Below are 18,082 nucleotides of genomic sequence, written 5' to 3'. Positions count from 1 at the left end.
TAAACCAATTTTGCGCCATGATCGTTAATGATCCCTTTCCAGCGTTTAGCTTTGCGTTAGGGTTTTTTTCAGAGACAGCTAAGGTAAGTGGCTGATGATTGGTAAAAAACTGTAAGCCTATTACTCCGTATAGGTATTTCCGGATGTTTTTTAGTGCCAAAAAATGGCGAGGATCTTTACTCCGTATAGGTGATTCCGGATGTTTTTTAGTGCCAAAAAATGGCGAGAAGCTCTAGCTCGTAGGCTATTTAATTCTTTTCGCAGTCGCGTAAGGCAAGTGATATCGTTGTGATTGGGTGGCCGTCCTGAGATAGTACAGCCCCTAGACCAAAGCCCGATGCATCCGTTGTTAAATCGAATAGCCTCTTAAAGTCTGGGTTTGAAAGCAAAACATCTTCTGATGCTAAGATTTCTCTCAGCCTGTAGAACGATTCTCTCTGTTCTTTGTTCATATTGATGTAAATTTTCCTTGACTGGTACTTGCTAGTTTTCCCATTTTCTCCCTTCAGAATGTTCGTTAAGAGTCTTGCAATTGTCGCAAAGTTTTTTATGAAGCACATGTAGTAGCTCGCTAGCATCAAAAAGAATCTGAGGTCGAAAAGCGTTTTTGGTGGAGGGAATTGCTTTATGGCTTTAACCTTTTCAGGTGTAGTTCGGAGCCCCCCTTGGAATACTATGAATCTCAAATATTCAACGCTCTTTTCAGAATTTTGATTTTTCCTGTTTTATTCATGCCTACTTTTAAAAGTTTGGTTTAGACCTAGTCTACGTGTCCTTAATATGCTCCTCCATTGTTTTTAAGAATATTATTACGTCATCGACGTATACGTAGCATATCTTTTAAATTCCTTCCTTAGGACGTCATCAATGGCTCTTTGGAAGATGCTAGTAGCGTTTTTAAGTCCGAATGGCAATCTACAAGATTTGTATTTGCCGTTGTATATAGAAAATGCTGTATTTTCTTTATTTTTCTCCGCCAGCTCTATCTGGTGAAAACCTTATTGGAGGTCGAGTGTCGGAAATAATTGTGACTCGCACATGTTCGACAGTATTGTCGAAATTGTAGGGATAGGACATCCCTAACTAACCGTTTCTTCTTGCCCCCATTTTGGTCTGTTCCTTTTTTTTCTCTACAACCCAGGTAGGGTTGTTATATGGGAACTTGGAAGGCGTTATCACGCCGTCGGCAAGAAGTTGTTTAACCTCTGCATTGACGAATTCGGTGACACACATAGGATGCGGGTACGACTTAAAGTACCCCGGCTCGCCGTCAGTTTTAATTGTGGCGATTGTATTAATGTTAAATGCAAGAAGAGCTTCCTTCGGATCGGCGAAGGCTTTATGATTTGTTATAATCATTTTATCAAACGTAGCTTTTATTGCCATATTTATCATCTATTTGAATGAAATTGACGTTTTCTGCCTTAGTAAACTGGATCTTTTCAGTTCAGTTGCCAGTAAAATTGAGTTTCGTATTCGTTTGTTTTTATGTTTAACACTGAAACAAGACATTTTTTGTCTATTTTGGTGAAGCCATGAATCGACTTAACTGTGAAAGGTTTATCCACTGCCAGTTTCAGTTTCAGTGGAGTAATAAAATTCTTAGAGGTACCTGTATCTATTAGTTATTTTAATTCCTCTCCTGCTACCGTACGTGTTATGTAAGAAACCAGGGATTTTACTCCAAAAATTACACGAGTCTTCTGTATCGAGCTCGTCTTCTATTTCAGTTGTGCAGGCCTGGGCGACGGAGTCGTACCCCTAGCCATCGGGATTTTATTTCGGCATGAAATTAATTCTCAGCTGGAATCGTGCCGACTGGCCCTTTGCCATCATATGGCCTGTCTGAACCTGGAGGAGCTGTCAACCTCCATTGGCTCTGGTTTTGGCTGGCCCTTGTTATTCCCAGTGTTATTGGGCCGCCTCTGCCTAGAGGAACCACATTGGTTATTGGCTCCTCTTTAATCCCTAATAATGTGAAGGTTTTTTTTATCGCCCCTGAGTTTGGACTTTGTTGATGTTGAGGGTTTTTCCAACCTGCGTGTATATTTTTTCCTCGCTGTGACGGGAGAAAGAGGCTGCAAAGACACTTCTATCGTTTCTTGACTGAGTTCTTTGCGCTAGCGCTAATTCTAAAGGCAAGTTCCGTGGCTGTGCCGGAAACACGGCTATTTTTAGGGATTTTCTTAAGCCCGATATAAATGCTTGTGGAGCATCTTTCCTATGTTCCCGGTTTAAGATGGCCGCTGCGGCTGCGTTGTGTGTCATGATTGTTTTATTGGTCAGAAGCGTTAGCTTTCGCTCTTGTTTGTCCTAATACTTGAACAGAGGTAATTCGCTCTGCCTTGCCAAGCTCAGTTCTTGTTTGATTACGTGTATCGGAGTTTTTTCCGCATACATGAATTCAAGCTGTGCCAGAATGGCATGAAAATTAAAAACTGTGTTGAAAGAGGATAATGCAGCTGCTGCCAGCCCTCTAATTTTGTTTTTTATTATTCCTACGGCCTTATAGTGTCGACTACTGCTGGGGTAGGACTTAAAAACCTTATAGGCTGCGGCTGCCGCTTGCGTCCAGGAACCGTGATCTTCCTGTTTGCCGTCAAATTCTGGGACTGACTTGACCATGTAAAAAGGTTCATTACACTCTTTATCTGGCTTATGTTAAATTTGATTTCTCAGAATATATGGACATTGGGACTATCATTTTTTACTTTAAATATTTTAATTTGGGAAAGGTATCTTCGTTGGAGAATAGGGTGCACAAATCATTATAATTTGCACATAAGACTCTAAAAGGTTCATTAAGTTCGAAGAAGGTTCTACGTCGTACTGAGGGCTCCAAACGCAGCATCCATAATCCATAATAAAATAGGACTCGAATATATGTCGGAACGGGCCAGATCGGACGACTATATCATATAACTGCCCTAGGAAAGATCGGAAAATTTTTATATAAAAAAATTATAACATTTTCAGTTTTTAACTGAATTTGATCAAATTTGTGATATAGCCATTTTATAATACTCTTCAATTTTGTGAAAATAGGACTACTATATCATATAGCAACCATATTAACGATTGAGAAATTAATACAATTAAAATTTATAACTTTTTCAGTTTTCAACAGATTTTCATCAAATTTAAGGTATAACCATTTTATATTAGTCTTAAATTTTGTGTCAAATTTCATGAAAATCAGACGACTATATCATATATGTATGTGCCATACAAACGATCGTTTGATGTAGAGGAAAAATGCAAATCTGTGAATGTAAAACTGCAAATGAAATGACAGCAGATATTACTTCATTGTTTTTTAACATTAATATTTATAATTTATATTGTATGGTATAGAAGTTCTTATGTTTTCCTAATCTAGGGATATTTAGAACCCTCAACTAGCTAAATCGGTCTCAGCCAGTAACCATTAGAAGAAGGTCCAGCTCTCTTGCATATGGTGCAACCAATTAGATGTTGCCATACCGCTCGATGTTATTGTACATAGAAAATGTATGATAATTTACATTATCTTTTACAAGAATATATGACAATACTAGCAAGATCGGCGAACTCCGTTTCGCCACCAAATGGCTTTGTGTTATGTAACATTTCGTTTTGTGATTAAAAGATCAAGAAAAAAATTGTATCGGTTTCATTAAAGTGCTCTTTGGGAAACCACAGTTTTCGTTTTTTGGTTTCCCAACTCGAGAACACGCAACATATAAGTGCCCATGTGAAAAACGATGATTTTCTAAATTTATCCTGCAAACACTAAGCGATTGGCCTTGTGACTTGTTAATCGTCACTGGGAACGCAAGGCAAACTGGTAATTGCAATCGTTTGAAGTCAAACGGAAGATCAGTCGGAATCATTGGTATTCGAGGAAAACATACATTTTCACCTGCTTACTTTCCGTTAATAATGGTTGCCTCAATCTAATTCGTCATGTCTTTTTACCGAAAGTCGAGTACCATTGCAAAGTCGTGGATTCAAATTACGCAATATCATAGTAACTGTACCAACTTTGAGTTGCAAGTTATGTGGTGAAAATTCTGGTAACTCCATAGAGTTCAAAAACTGCGTTGAATAAATTACTACATCATCAGGATTTGTTATGAAATCAACGGATTTGTTTGTCATCAAATCGCCAACGATTTTTGATTAAATGGTGAAATTCATTTCATGTACATCATTATTCCTTGCGGGAAGAATTGCTCGAATTACTTAACTAAGCATAATTCATATAATTCTCACTAATGTGTGGGAAAACATTTTCAATAACAGCTAATTGAGAGTTTACAAGTCGGCAAAAGTCGTTGGTAAGAGTAATTAATCCAGATGTCGCATCAACTGGGACTTTTCTATTTCCAACAGCTTAAAATTGTTTAGAAAATTGTGCAACACTTTGATTATTTTGAAGTTGAACTCTCATATTAGTGGTTGTCGATAATGTTTTGACGTTATTCCATAAAGGTGATGCCTTCAGGCAAGCATTCATTTCATCTGCTGGGGTTCCACTGGTTCCACAATGTCATCAAGCAGCCAAAGATGTTGTTATTTCGCCAAAGATCCTTCAGTGTGAAGTTAAGTGTTTCACGTGATTTCTTATGTGCCATTGTCTACTCATCCCAAACAATGATTGCATCAAAAATTTTCTCATTACACTGGATCGGGAAATATTGTATATTGGAGTATCAATTTTGTTTAAATTCAGTGGTAATTTAGAAGAAGAGTCGCTGCAATTCCAGATGGTGCTAACGCCAAAGTTGTCACATCTTGATCGAATAGTTTCTTCAGATGCATCCAGGAAGAATAGACCACCAGTATTATTGTCCACCGCTTGCATTACTGTTTCTTATACTCGTTTTTGCTGTTCATTCAGCAACGGCATAATATTTCGAAAGAACTCCTGCAATGTATCAACATTGTATTGCAGCTCTCGATTTAATTCTTGGTTGAATGCATCGTGCATCAATAGATTTGGCGCATTCATTCCTACTGCAATCAGTAGCTTGTTTGCAACAGTCAATCTTCTTCAATCAGAATGTATAAACATTGTATTGCAGCTCTCGATTTAATTCTTGGTTGAATGCATGGTGCATCAATAGATTTGGCGCATTCATTCCTACTTCAATCAGTAGCTTGTTTGCAATAGTCAAGCATTGTCTTCAATCAGAATCAATCCTTCATTGTTGGTTTCATCGATTATTTGGATGTCAGGATTATTCGTTTGATTGTGTAGGCGGTGCAAGATATTTTCACATATGTCGTCTTCGTATTTGTTACATAACTAAATTGGTTGTGAAGAAAAACATGTGGTGATGATAATTGCGAAAAGCGTTCGAATTCGGTACGCATTTGATGATACAACTATCATGAATTTTAAATGACAATAATCGCCACAGTGCTTTGTTAATACTGACGTATCTGCCCATTTGGAAGTTGCTGATATCGTCATTTGCATATTCCGACGCAGTAGAAAACACAGCCATGTCGCTGCTTTTTGTGTTGTACTTGCACAAGTATTTGAATAATTTGACCGAATGACAACTTTTAATGTTTGCATGTGTTCCGAAAATTCGTGATAACAGTGGGTAATAGGGTACAATGAACTCATTTCCCCTCTCAATCTCTTGATTCTTCTTTTGAACCCCGACGATAAACTGGATATCCATCGTTCCCTGTGACTGTTTCAGCAACTAATGGTAGCGGATGTCGTTTTTTGGAGTTTCCATCACCCATACAAAGCGATAATGGATTTAATGCACCGCATGGTCCATGCAGCATCTGTGCCGTCACAATATCGTGTAGATGGCGATCGGTGACTGGATCAAGAATTTCAGCTGATATGATGTCATCAACTTCATTTGAATGTAATTTTTTCAGCAACCAAAATTAGGAGCATACTATAGTCCACGCTTCTGTCATTCCACCGAGTAAATATAACAACGCGTGTCACCAAAAACTCGATACTTAGTAAGCACATCCATCATAACCTTGAGTTTTTGCTGAAATACTCTGGAAATTATGTCATGGCGATCTTGCGGTTTTTGGCCCGGTTACAACTCACGTTCAATTTCCGTCCACTTCGGATTGCATGTGAACGTAAGAAATAAATCCGAAGTTCCATAATTTCGCATATGCGTTATAGCGTATTCGTGCATGTGGCGTTGGCTTCCGATTTCAAATTTTATGAAAATCAGACGACTATATCATATAGGTGCCATACAAACGATCGTTTGATGTAGAGGAAAAATGCAAATCTGTGAATGTAAAACTGCAAATGAAATGACAGCAGATATTACTTCATTGTTTTTTAACATTAATATTTATAATTTATATTGTATGGTATAGAAGTTCTTATGTTTTCCTAATCTTGGGCTATTTAGAACCCTCAACTAGCTAAATCGGTCTCAGCCAGTAACCATTAGAAAAAGGTCCAGCTCCCTTGCATATGGTGCAACCAATTAGATGTTGCCATACCGCTCGATGTTATTGTACATATGTATGAAATGTATGATAATTTACATAAACTTTTAAAAGAATATATGACAATACTAGCAAGATCGGCGAACTCCGTTTCGCCACCAAATGGCTTTGTGTTATGTAACATTTCGTTTTGTGATTAAAAGATCGAGAAAAAAATTGTATCGGTTTCATTAAAGTGCTCTTTGGGAAACCAGAGTTTTCGTTTTTTGGTTTCCCAACTCGAGAACACGCAACGTATAAGTGCCTATGTGAAAAACGATGATTTTCTAAATTTATCCTCTATAGAAGACGCAGTCGGCGCGTTGATAACGGGCTGATGACAGTGGCTATTGATGACAAGCGGTACTGCAGTGATCAGTTCCACACACATACACCAGAACCTCGGAGCGAACTTATTCTGTTCACAATTGGTTCGATGACTACTTCAGAAGAACGTTTGGCATCGATTAGCGACGAGAACTAAGAGAACTAACTCTGTTAGTATACTGCAAGTTACAAAGAACTCTACGGCTATTTTTTAGAAGCGATGGCAAACGAGTTTACCTTCTCATTTGGGGACATTCTTAAGGATGCCCACCACATTCACGAGTGCAGAGGAGACAACTCGATTGAACGATTCCATTAATATGATACTAGTCAATCAGGTATAAATGAAAATTACCAAAGTTTGAAAAAGATTGTTAACTTTCCAAAACTTCAACATTACATCCAAAAATATATTAACAATTGTGACATTTGTAATCGGTGTAAATATGATAGGAACGCAGTGAAAGAATTTAAATATACGGAAACACCAAACGATATAAGAAAAATGGTTCCTATGAATATCTATACAAATTCAAAATGTAATTTTCTAAGTTTTATTGACCGAGTTTCAAAATTTGCTAATGCCTTCTATCTTGAGGATCGCAATAATCAAACTATTAGCGAAAAAATGCGCTTGTACAAGTCCCAAAATGGAAGTTTTGAAAAATTAATAACTGATAATGAATTTAGTAGTGTAAATATGAAAGAATACTTAAGAAATGAGAATATAAAAGTTCATTTTGTGAAACCGAACAGTCGCACTGGCAATGCAGACGTTGAAAGATTACATAAAAATAAAAATAATATAAATAAATATAAAAACAAAATTTAATTTAAATATTGTACATAGCTCCAACATAAAAAGAAAAAAGAAATATCAGACTTCAAATGTAACATAATCTACCATAATTGAATTCCTAACACTTATATGTACATATATAAACGAATTGTAAAACTCAGGAGAGTCTCAATTTAAGCGATGGGGAAGTTATGTAGTCGAAGTTCTTGTTCTCTCTCTCTCTTCGCCTACATTTAACAGTGAAAGATTACAAGCTCGATCTTGGCATAAAAGCTCTCAACTCTCTCAACTGAAAAAAAGTTTTCATGATACTATGAAATAAGAAGTGAACAAGACAAGAACGTAAAATAAAATAAATAGTTTTAATCATATTAAAATACCAAAAAATGTCAATTATATTTAATTAAATGTTAACATACTAATGCTAACAAAACTCGCGTGTTAGACACCGGATATGGCCTGCAACTCGACAGTTTCTGTCCGTGGGAACTGGATGTGTTAACTTCGCTCCCTTTCGCCTCTGGTTTCTGGTTTACTTTGACCTCTGGTCCTAAGATGGTGATAGCCGAGCCACACAATAAGAGGAAGGCGAGTAGGGCAAGGGAGAAGCTGAGGAAGGAACCCAACTTTAGTTTTTCTCTAAGGGTCCCGATGTGATGGAGGTTGCTTAGACTCAGCTCGTGAAGAAAATGGAGACTTAGGTTTTGGAGAGTAGTCATGGCCGACACAGCGGACTTCCCAGCTGGCTTACGAACCAAGTTTCGTTGAGGCCCACTCTGTCAGAGTAGGTTACCAGGTAGGTTCCGGATATTGTTTGGTTCCGCACTTGGTCGTCGGTTATGGCATGTTGGTCATGTTGGCATCGTTCACGATGATGGTGCCGTGGTTTACTACCGTAACTGGTTCCAGGTGACCCGGGAGCATGGAGTAGTGCGCAATAGTTCCGGAAACTCTTTGTTGGGCGCACGTGCCATTTTGGAGCTGCTTGCAGAAGGTGACGCTCTTGAATTTTGAGATTTAATTCAGTTTTCCCTTCATCTGCTCTCATTAATTGCTCTTGATTGAATCTGTTCTTGTCAACGTTGTCTATGGAGATATAGTCAGCGTTCGTGTAGTCATTTAGTTTTACCGTCGCGTCCATCCTAACAGCCGTTAGGGTCAAAACTAAAATGTATTTTCTTACCGTGGTCCCCAGGTCTGCTTCAATAACTTCTTCCGAACATAACGGAGTGAGCTTGTTTCCAAACCGTTTAGTTGCTTTTAGGAAAACCTTTTCGCCGACCAGATAATCTTTGTAAGTCCTATCCTTGTTCCCATGATCAAGGGTTCTTTCTTGGGCCTGTTGAATTTTCCTACCCCACTCGAATTAAGTGGATCGAATTATTATACTTATTGGTTGCCAAAAGAAAATAAATTTAACAGTATCGTTTAAGCTGTTTCCCAGTTTCAAGCATCTGGCTATTACTGCCAAAGTACTATGAAACCTTTCTAGTTGGCCGCTTGAGGTGCTTTGTAGGGGTGGAGCATTGGAAATGGTCATATTAAAATGTTTTAGTAGAATTGATTAATGGTTTCGGAATTTAATGATTTTTCATTATCGCAATAGATTGTTTTTATTTTCGGGAAGAAATTTATTATGTGTAGTAATGGGGCTTTTATGTCCACAATTGCCCTCGATGCAATGGTGAGAATATAATAATTGTAGAATTTCCCCCACGAAATAAGATATAGGGGTTTCTGATACCGCCTGTTTAGCTGGATGTCGTTTGTATTTTGAAATGGAACAAGTTTTGCAGTTCAGGGTTATTTATGTTGCCAACCAGAGCATTTTCGGGAAAAATTAATCGCTAAGAATTTGTTTTAAATTTTTTTTGTGCTGCTCGGTGAGTCCTGTTTTGTTTCGTTACAACAATTTCCCTCTAGTCGGTCGTATCTGTTATGTTCTGTACGAAGCTTTTCGTATACTTAAATGTTGTGCTAGGAATCGACTCAACTAGTCGGTGCTGGATAAATGTCAAGGTTAGTAAGGAGCAGTGTATTGCACTCAGTACTTCGGCGTAACGTATTTAGCAGATTTTCCCGATTGGGAGTTTTAATTATGTGTGTAATTTTAATCTTAAACAAGATGAAAAGGTCCACCGAGAAGCTGTTTCCGTTTACAATTACTATTTGGTTTCGAAAGCAATTTACCGGGTTTTCGGTTGAATAGGTAGTATATGTTAACGACTGGTGGCTGCATCTGATTCCTGTCCGTCCTCTAGGGCGTATATATTTTGGCGAGATAACTCGTCCGCTACGAGGTTTTCTTTTATAAACCAATTTTGCGCCATGATCGTTAATGATCCCTTTCCAGCGTTTAGCTTTGCGTTAGGGTTTTTTTCAGAGACAGCTAAGGTAAGTGGCTGATGATTGGTAAAAAACTGTAAGCCTATTACTCCGTATAGGTATTTCCGGATGTTTTTTAGTGCCAAAAAATGGCGAGGATCTTTACTCCGTATAGGTGATTCCGGATGTTTTTTAGTGCCAAAAAATGGCGAGAAGCTCTAGCTCGTAGGCTATTTAATTCTTTTCGCAGTCGCGTAAGGCAAGTGATATCGTTGTGATTGGGTGGCCGTCCTGAGATAGTACAGCCCCTAGACCAAAGCCCGATGCATCCGTTGTTAAATCGAATAGCCTCTTAAAGTCTGGGTTTGAAAGCAAAACATCTTCTGATGCTAAGATTTCTCTCAGCCTGTAGAACGATTCTCTCTGTTCTTTGTTCATATTGATGTAAATTTTCCTTGACTGGTACTTGCTAGTTTTCCCATTTTCTCCCTTCAGAATGTTCGTTAAGAGTCTTGCAATTGTCGCAAAGTTTTTTATGAAGCACATGTAGTAGCTCGCTAGCATCAAAAAGAATCTGAGGTCGAAAAGCGTTTTTGGTGGAGGGAATTGCTTTATGGCTTTAACCTTTTCAGGTGTAGTTCGGAGCCCCCCTTGGAATACTATGAATCTCAAATATTCAACGCTCTTTTCAGAATTTTGATTTTTCCTGTTTTATTCATGCCTACTTTTAAAAGTTTGGTTTAGACCTAGTCTACGTGTCCTTAATATGCTCCTCCATTGTTTTTAAGAATATTATTACGTCATCGACGTATACGTAGCATATCTTTTAAATTCCTTCCTTAGGACGTCATCAATGGCTCTTTGGAAGATGCTAGTAGCGTTTTTAAGTCCGAATGGCAATCTACAAGATTTGTATTTGCCGTTGTATATAGAAAATGCTGTATTTTCTTTATTTTTCTCCGCCAGCTCTATCTGGTGAAAACCTTATTGGAGGTCGAGTGTCGGAAATAATTGTGACTCGCACATGTTCGACAGTATTGTCGAAATTGTAGGGATAGGACATCCCTAACTAACCGTTTCTTCTTGCCCCCATTTTGGTCTGTTCCTTTTTTTTCTCTACAACCCAGGTAGGGTTGTTATATGGGAACTTGGAAGGCGTTATCACGCCGTCGGCAAGAAGTTGTTTAACCTCTGCATTGACGAATTCGGTGACACACATAGGATGCGGGTACGACTTAAAGTACCCCGGCTCGCCGTCAGTTTTAATTGTGGCGATTGTATTAATGTTAAATGCAAGAAGAGCTTCCTTCGGATCGGCGAAGGCTTTATGATTTGTTATAATCATTTTATCAAACGTAGCTTTTATTGCCATATTTATCATCTATTTGAATGAAATTGACGTTTTCTGCCTTAGTAAACTGGATCTTTTCAGTTCAGTTGCCAGTAAAATTGAGTTTCGTATTCGTTTGTTTTTATGTTTAACACTGAAACAAGACATTTTTTGTCTATTTTGGTGAAGCCATGAATCGACTTAACTGTGAAAGGTTTATCCACTGCCAGTTTCAGTTTCAGTGGAGTAATAAAATTCTTAGAGGTACCTGTATCTATTAGTTATTTTAATTCCTCTCCTGCTACCGTACGTGTTATGTAAGAAACCAGGGATTTTACTCCAAAAAATTACACGAGTCTTCTGTATCGAGCTCGTCTTCTATTTCAGTTGTGCAGGCCTGGGCGACGGAGTCGTACCCCTAGCCATCGGGATTTTATTTCGGCATGAAATTAATTCTCAGCTGGAATCGTGCCGACTGGCCCTTTGCCATCATATGGCCTGTCTGAACCTGGAGGAGCTGTCAACCTCCATTGGCTCTGGTTTTGGCTGGCCCTTGTTATTCCCAGTGTTATTGGGCCGCCTCTGCCTAGAGGAACCACATTGGTTATTGGCTCCTCTTTAATCCCTAATAATGTGAAGGTTTTTTTTATCGCCCCTGAGTTTGGACTTTGTTGATGTTGAGGGTTTTTCCAACCTGCGTGTATATTTTTTCCTCGCTGTGACGGGAGAAAGAGGCTGCAAAGACACTTCTATCGTTTCTTGACTGAGTTCTTTGCGCTAGCGCTAATTCTAAAGGCAAGTTCCGTGGCTGTGCCGGAAACACGGCTATTTTTAGGGATTTTCTTAAGCCCGATATAAATGCTTGTGGAGCATCTTTCCTATGTTCCCGGTTTAAGATGGCCGCTGCGGCTGCGTTGTGTGTCATGATTGTTTTATTGGTCAGAAGCGTTAGCTTTCGCTCTTGTTTGTCCTAATACTTGAACAGAGGTAATTCGCTCTGCCTTGCCAAGCTCAGTTCTTGTTTGATTACGTGTATCGGAGTTTTTTCCGCATACATGAATTCAAGCTGTGCCAGAATGGCATGAAAATTAAAAACTGTGTTGAAAGAGGATAATGCAGCTGCTGCCAGCCCTCTAATTTTGTTTTTTATTATTCCTACGGCCTTATAGTGTCGACTACTGCTGGGGTAGGACTTAAAAACCTTATAGGCTGCGGCTGCCGCTTGCGTCCAGGAACCGTGATCTTCCTGTTTGCCGTCAAATTCTGGGACTGACTTGACCATGTAAAAAGGTTCATTACACTCTTTATCTGGCTTATGTTAAATTTGATTTCTCAGAATATATGGACATTGGGACTATCATTTTTTACTTTAAATATTTTAATTTGGGAAGGGTATCTTCGTTGGAGAGTAGGGTGCACAAATCATTATAATTTGCACATAAGACTCTAAAAGGTTCATTAAGTTCGAAGAAGGTTCTACGTCGTACTGAGGGCTCCAAACGCAGCATCCATAATCCATAATAAAATAGGACGAACTAAAGGATATATAGCGATTTAGTGCCATTGAATTCCTTCGACCACCGTTTAATAAATCCAAGCACACCCCTGGCTCTATTCACCATAGACGAAATATGATCAATAAAGTCAAGTTTTGAGTCCAAGCGGACGACCAAATTAGCACCTGAATTAATGCTTTCCAAAGAGCAGCAGTTCAGCGTGTATGTAACAAGCTTAGGAACGACGAGAAGAATGTCATTAGCATGCATTTCGAGGCGCTTAAGTTGAATAAGTTCACACGGCACCAAGTTTGAAAATTATTGAAATCTGTTTGTGAATACGACTGGCAGGCGACGTCATTGTATTGCACGCAAAACTTGACGTCATCCGCATACATAAGCACTCTGGAGTTAGTTGACTTTGGGCAGGGCATAATATATAATAATTATAAATAATGTAAACAATAAGGGTCCCAAATGGCTTCCTTGCGGGACGCCAGATGTAACCCTTAGAAAATAAGATAATTTATTCTTAAAGAGGACTTTTTTCGTCCTGCCATTCAGATAACTTGAGATACATTTAAGAAGATCACTTGGAAAACCCATTAAATCGAGTTTTCTTACGAGGAGAGAATGGTTAACAGTGTCAAATGTTTTACTGAAATCAGTATAGATTACATCTGTCTGAAAATTTTTATGGAAGCCCTTTCTAATATAGGAAGAGAGCTCCAAAAGATTTGTTCATGTTGATCTTCGCTTAATAAAACCATGTTGACATGGAGAAATAACTGGTCAACAAAGGTGCTGCAAGTGGCGAGTAATAATTCGATAATTTCGAATAGTTACGGATGGCCGACAACTTAGAGATTCCTCTGGAATTCAGTCGGGACCTGGCGAATAAACTGGCTTGACAGGTGAAGCTCTAAAAGAAGGGAGCTGTCCTTTAGGCTAGGACAGAAAATTAAGTTTGATTTGGGTTTGTCGAAGGAATAAGTCTGGTGTAGCTACGAAGAGCTTGAATAGGTTGTTTGAAAAAACTGTGAAAATAGATCGGCTATTGCCTGATCATTAATTTCGGTAGTAATTTCAAATGAAAGCGAGGAAGGATTTGTTTTAGGCTTACGTTTAGTGTTAACGAAATTATAAAACTGTTTTGGGTCTTGTGAGAACTGGCCCCTACAACGAGTTAAATAGTTTTTATAACACTGCGAGTTCAACACTGTAAAGTTTGACCGAGCTGATAAATATGTTAATATGAAAGGGCAGATTGAGAACCGGTGAATTTAAATTTATCATACAGTCTAGATTTTTTATTCTTAAGTCGGCTCAACTCATAGCGGTTTATTCGAGCTTGGCGAATAATATAACGGAACACATTCAGTAAAAAATGAATTAATGGCACAGTAAAAAATATCCACGGCAACCATGTCAGTGCACTTGTATGGATCGGACCAATTGAACTCTTTTATAAAATTATTCAGCCGTTCAAAGTCGGTCTTGCGAAAACAGAAGACTTTTTTGGCTGGACGGTCAATATCAAGAGTCCCATGGAAAGTTGGATGATAAGGATCTTCGGGCTGCGTTAGAGGCGCCACCCTTGCTAAACTGACTCTCGCAGGATCAGAGGCGAAATACAGATCGAGCAAGCGCTGTAAGGAATTTCGCACATGGTTGACTTGAGATAGAGAAATGTCGAACAAGTCAGCGATAAAGTCATGTTGTGTAGAAGTTAGGAGAGTATTGGTGGAATTATTTGAGCACCAAATACAACCAGGGATATTAAAATCACCAGGTAGTAAAAATGGAACTACTTTTGATAGATAGACCGCTTTTTCTTTTTCTTCGCTTCGAACTCCTTAACAACAACGTACTCTGGCCAGAAGTTGGAAGAGCAAATAGTGTTAAAGAGTTCTTTAGGGACATTTATTTTGAAAGATGAAATATCTCTAGCGTTAGAAATTTTATACTTTTCCACGTTAATTTTTATTTTATCGGCTCTGGTGTTTCCTTGTATAAGGCGCAAACATCTTCCGATGTTTGATTCAGGAGAAAGCCGCGAAACATGAATATGTCTCGTCGTTGGAACCGGTATAAGGGCTTTTGGCAAGGCAGATTGGTTTTCTGCCGTGCCATTGTCGACCGGTATTCCGGGCCTAACATCCAGGGACGATGTATCAGTTTTCACAGGACCTTGATGGACCTCTCAGGGGACAAAGCTGCACATTCGGGTGCCGAATCTTTCCTAGCGCTCGATCTCAGCACTATTTTAATTAATGCTGAGGTCGAGGGCTGTGCCGAGGGAAGCTGCTGCAGAGGGTCCGTTGCGCGTAGTTGGTGTCCGTCAACATGCTCCCCACCAATGGCATTTTTTTTTTTGCGCCTCGTAAGCGTAAGGCTATTAAATTGGGATTCCAGAGCCAAGAACATTTCAAGAGTTTTACGAAAACTCGTTAAACTGCCCTTAAAACAGGTTTTGGTTTGCCACATAAAAGACATCATCTATCTTTCTACATCGCGACAGGCCTTGCAGCAGTAACGCTAATTTTTTTTTTACATCGTCCACCGGCCGAGCTGCAACACTAATACACATGGCGTGCATGACGTTGTCGAACAGCCAGCAGATTTTAAAGTAAACTGCAGAAATAGCCTTTTTGCAGGTTCTGGCGAAGCAGACAATATTTCCGAGCATTATTAAAACTTACCACTGTACTTGTACTTGAGAAAAAGAGAGAAAAAATAACAACAGAGCTCTAAAGATAAGAAGTAAAGGGTCACAGCGAGAACAGGAGCGCGGGAGAGCGTGGGAGATCAGATAACATAAGAAGTGCAGCGGCACAGCGAGAACTGGAAAGCGTGGGAGCTATATAGCAAAAACGTTTAGCTATTGCGACGGCGCAAACAAAAGCAAAACGAAGAAGGCACAAAAAGGAATGCAAAATATAAACGAGCTAGCACCAGCAGCACAATTGAATTAGGAAATAAAACCGATTATAAACACAAATCAGAATAGCTGAATGCACACGCGAAGTGTACGGGAAGTTGTTGACACAAAATAGGATATTTAAGTTAACCCCGGTGGTTATTTGCACTTTAACACAAAACGAGAGCGCAAAAAACGTCTGGTCATCCGAGCTGTAATGAGACATAAGGTTAGCATGAAGACCCTTCCGTACGAGTACGCTGATTTAGTTTCTACTTTTCGATGTTGGGTAAAATGCGGTGTAGTTTGAGTCCTGCGAGGGCACTACCAGAGGCAATCCATGGCTCTTGGACTAGAGCTACATCGGCGGACCCTTGCTCCATGACAATGAGAAGTTCCGCCGACGCGACCTTGCTATTATCGAGATTGAGCTGCAGCACCCTTAGGGACATGGGTATCGGGCTTAACTCCACTCAACGGGTTGACTACTATCGTCTGGTCACTGTCCTCCTCCTCTTCGGACTCATCCAGCATCAGTTCCTGGGCGGCGTCGACGGTGGTTTCCAGACCTAGGTCCTTCTCCACCTCGTCTGCCTTCAGGGTGTGATCATCCTTATTCCCGAGATGGCGCTTTTTGAGGCGCAGGTATACGCTACCCATGCCCCACGCCTTCTTCACGTATCTGGGATACAGTAGGTTCTCCGCCTCCGTGTTTATCTGGTTGACAACGCATTAGCCCCCCTCTTTGGGTAACGGGCTCTTCCAGTCTGCGGTTGGGATGTCCGGATTCTGGCGCTGCAGCAGCTTCAGCGCCCGGTCCCCTTGAATAGCAATGGGGAAGAGTACATTCGCTTTTGGAATGGATGGGATTAGTTCCCTGTCCACCACCTCCAGCTTGGGTCCATCCCACAGCCCTACCATCTGGCCGACCGTTTGCGTGAGCCACTTCGTCGTCGGGTCATCCAAGATTTTGACCCAATTCAGCCACCCGGCACCATCAAATATGGACATGAGGTCTTTCTCCATCCCTGTAATTAATGATTTAACGACTGCACCGTCTTCTAATGCTCCTCGGTCATCTTGCCATTCTTATCGATCCTGTCAATGAGTGCCATGATCAAGTGTCGTTTGTCACCTCACTGGCCTTCGCGATTTTCTTTGTATTGAGTTTGGGTTTCTTCACCTTCAAGGGGAGGCCTGCTTCCTTGTCTTTTATGGCACATTCTGCGGAGCGTTGCCGTTTGGTGGCAAGTATCTCCTCCACCTTGCTGGCGAAACCCGTTTATGCCATATTGGGAAGCTTGGCGAAGTGCAGTCTGCTCTCTTCGATTCTTTGCTCGGCCCAGGTGAGCTTTACCTCCTCTCCTCTTCTGGTAGGTCAGCTTTTGTCTGAAGCCGGCTCTGGCTGCGAAGGGCAGCTTTATAGTGCGCCTTTGCCTTCTTTCCCTTGGCCAACAATCAACAAAAATTGGCAATAAGATACAGTATCGAAAAGGCGCAACAGATTAATCTAGAAAGATGCAACCCAACCAGACAAAACCGAATTTTTGAGGTATGAGCAGAGGTGTACTTTTAAAATAACTAAAGGTTAGGAAAAAGTTAACCACACTGTACAGGAAAGAACTTGTACAAGCAGACATGGGGTCTTTCCTCATTAGAGGATATAAGGACAACCTCAGATAAAGTTCCTCTTATTTTTTCTACCATTTTTTACACGCACCTTACATTTAAACATACGTTCCCAATTATGAGCCCAATTGGTTTAATCTATGGCTTTCTTACAGGATTGCGGCTATCGTATTGATAATGTTAGCCATAGTCAACGCTAGGGTGACCGACTAAACAAAACGCCCAATACATCAAAGGCATTGCCGTGTTGTACGAGTTATTCTTAGAATTTTTAGAAGACGTTGACACAGAATATATTACAGATTTAAGCAAAATATCACAGTTTTGAATTAGAGACTTTAGCTACAATTTATGCATTGAGAAGAATTAGAATATATTTACTTGGCAAAAGGTTTAGGATTGTAAGGGACTGGAACAGTCTAACATTAACGCTCAATAAAATTTAATTGAATCGATAAATAGCAAAATGGGCGCTAGAGTTTGACTATGAATTAAAACAGGCAGGCAAATGGAGCATGTAGATGCGTAAAGCAGATGCAAAAACATAATGATAGCTTAGACAAATACATTTGAAACAAATTTTATCATGTCTTGTCTTGTTTTTTTCTCACCCCAAAGGTGTGTGTGTGACGGGTGTTTTCTCATGCGTAAAAATATGTGGTTGTTTAGAGTGATCTTTGGCCGAATAGGGTGTGTAGGAGTGTGAGAGAGGGGTGTTTTGTGATGCGTACGAATTTGTAAAACGATATTTAGGTTGAGTAGTAGAAGAAGGAGAAGGAGGAGGAGGA

At 39.8% G+C, this 18,082-nt stretch overlaps 1 pseudogene across 1 annotated transcript; it reads right to left on the bottom strand.

Moving 5' to 3' along the window:
* Positions 1-9,405: 9,405 nt before the first annotated feature.
* LOC147644274 (uncharacterized) lies at positions 9,406-17,372 on the bottom strand (annotated as a pseudogene). Its single transcript, XR_015270894.1, has 2 exons — positions 17,280-17,372; positions 9,406-17,111 (listed from the first exon to the last, which is right to left on the bottom strand). The product of XR_015270894.1 is annotated as an uncharacterized LOC147644274 (transcript).
* Positions 17,373-18,082: the final 710 nt, after the last annotated feature.

The sequence above is a fragment of the Drosophila serrata genome, unplaced genomic scaffold (assembly GCF_035046125.1).
Source record: "Drosophila serrata isolate PLE 108 unplaced genomic scaffold, ASM3504612v1 contig_208, whole genome shotgun sequence".
Classification (NCBI taxonomy): domain Eukaryota; kingdom Metazoa; phylum Arthropoda; class Insecta; order Diptera; family Drosophilidae; genus Drosophila; species Drosophila serrata.
This window is presented reverse-complemented; position numbering and strand designations above follow the sequence as displayed.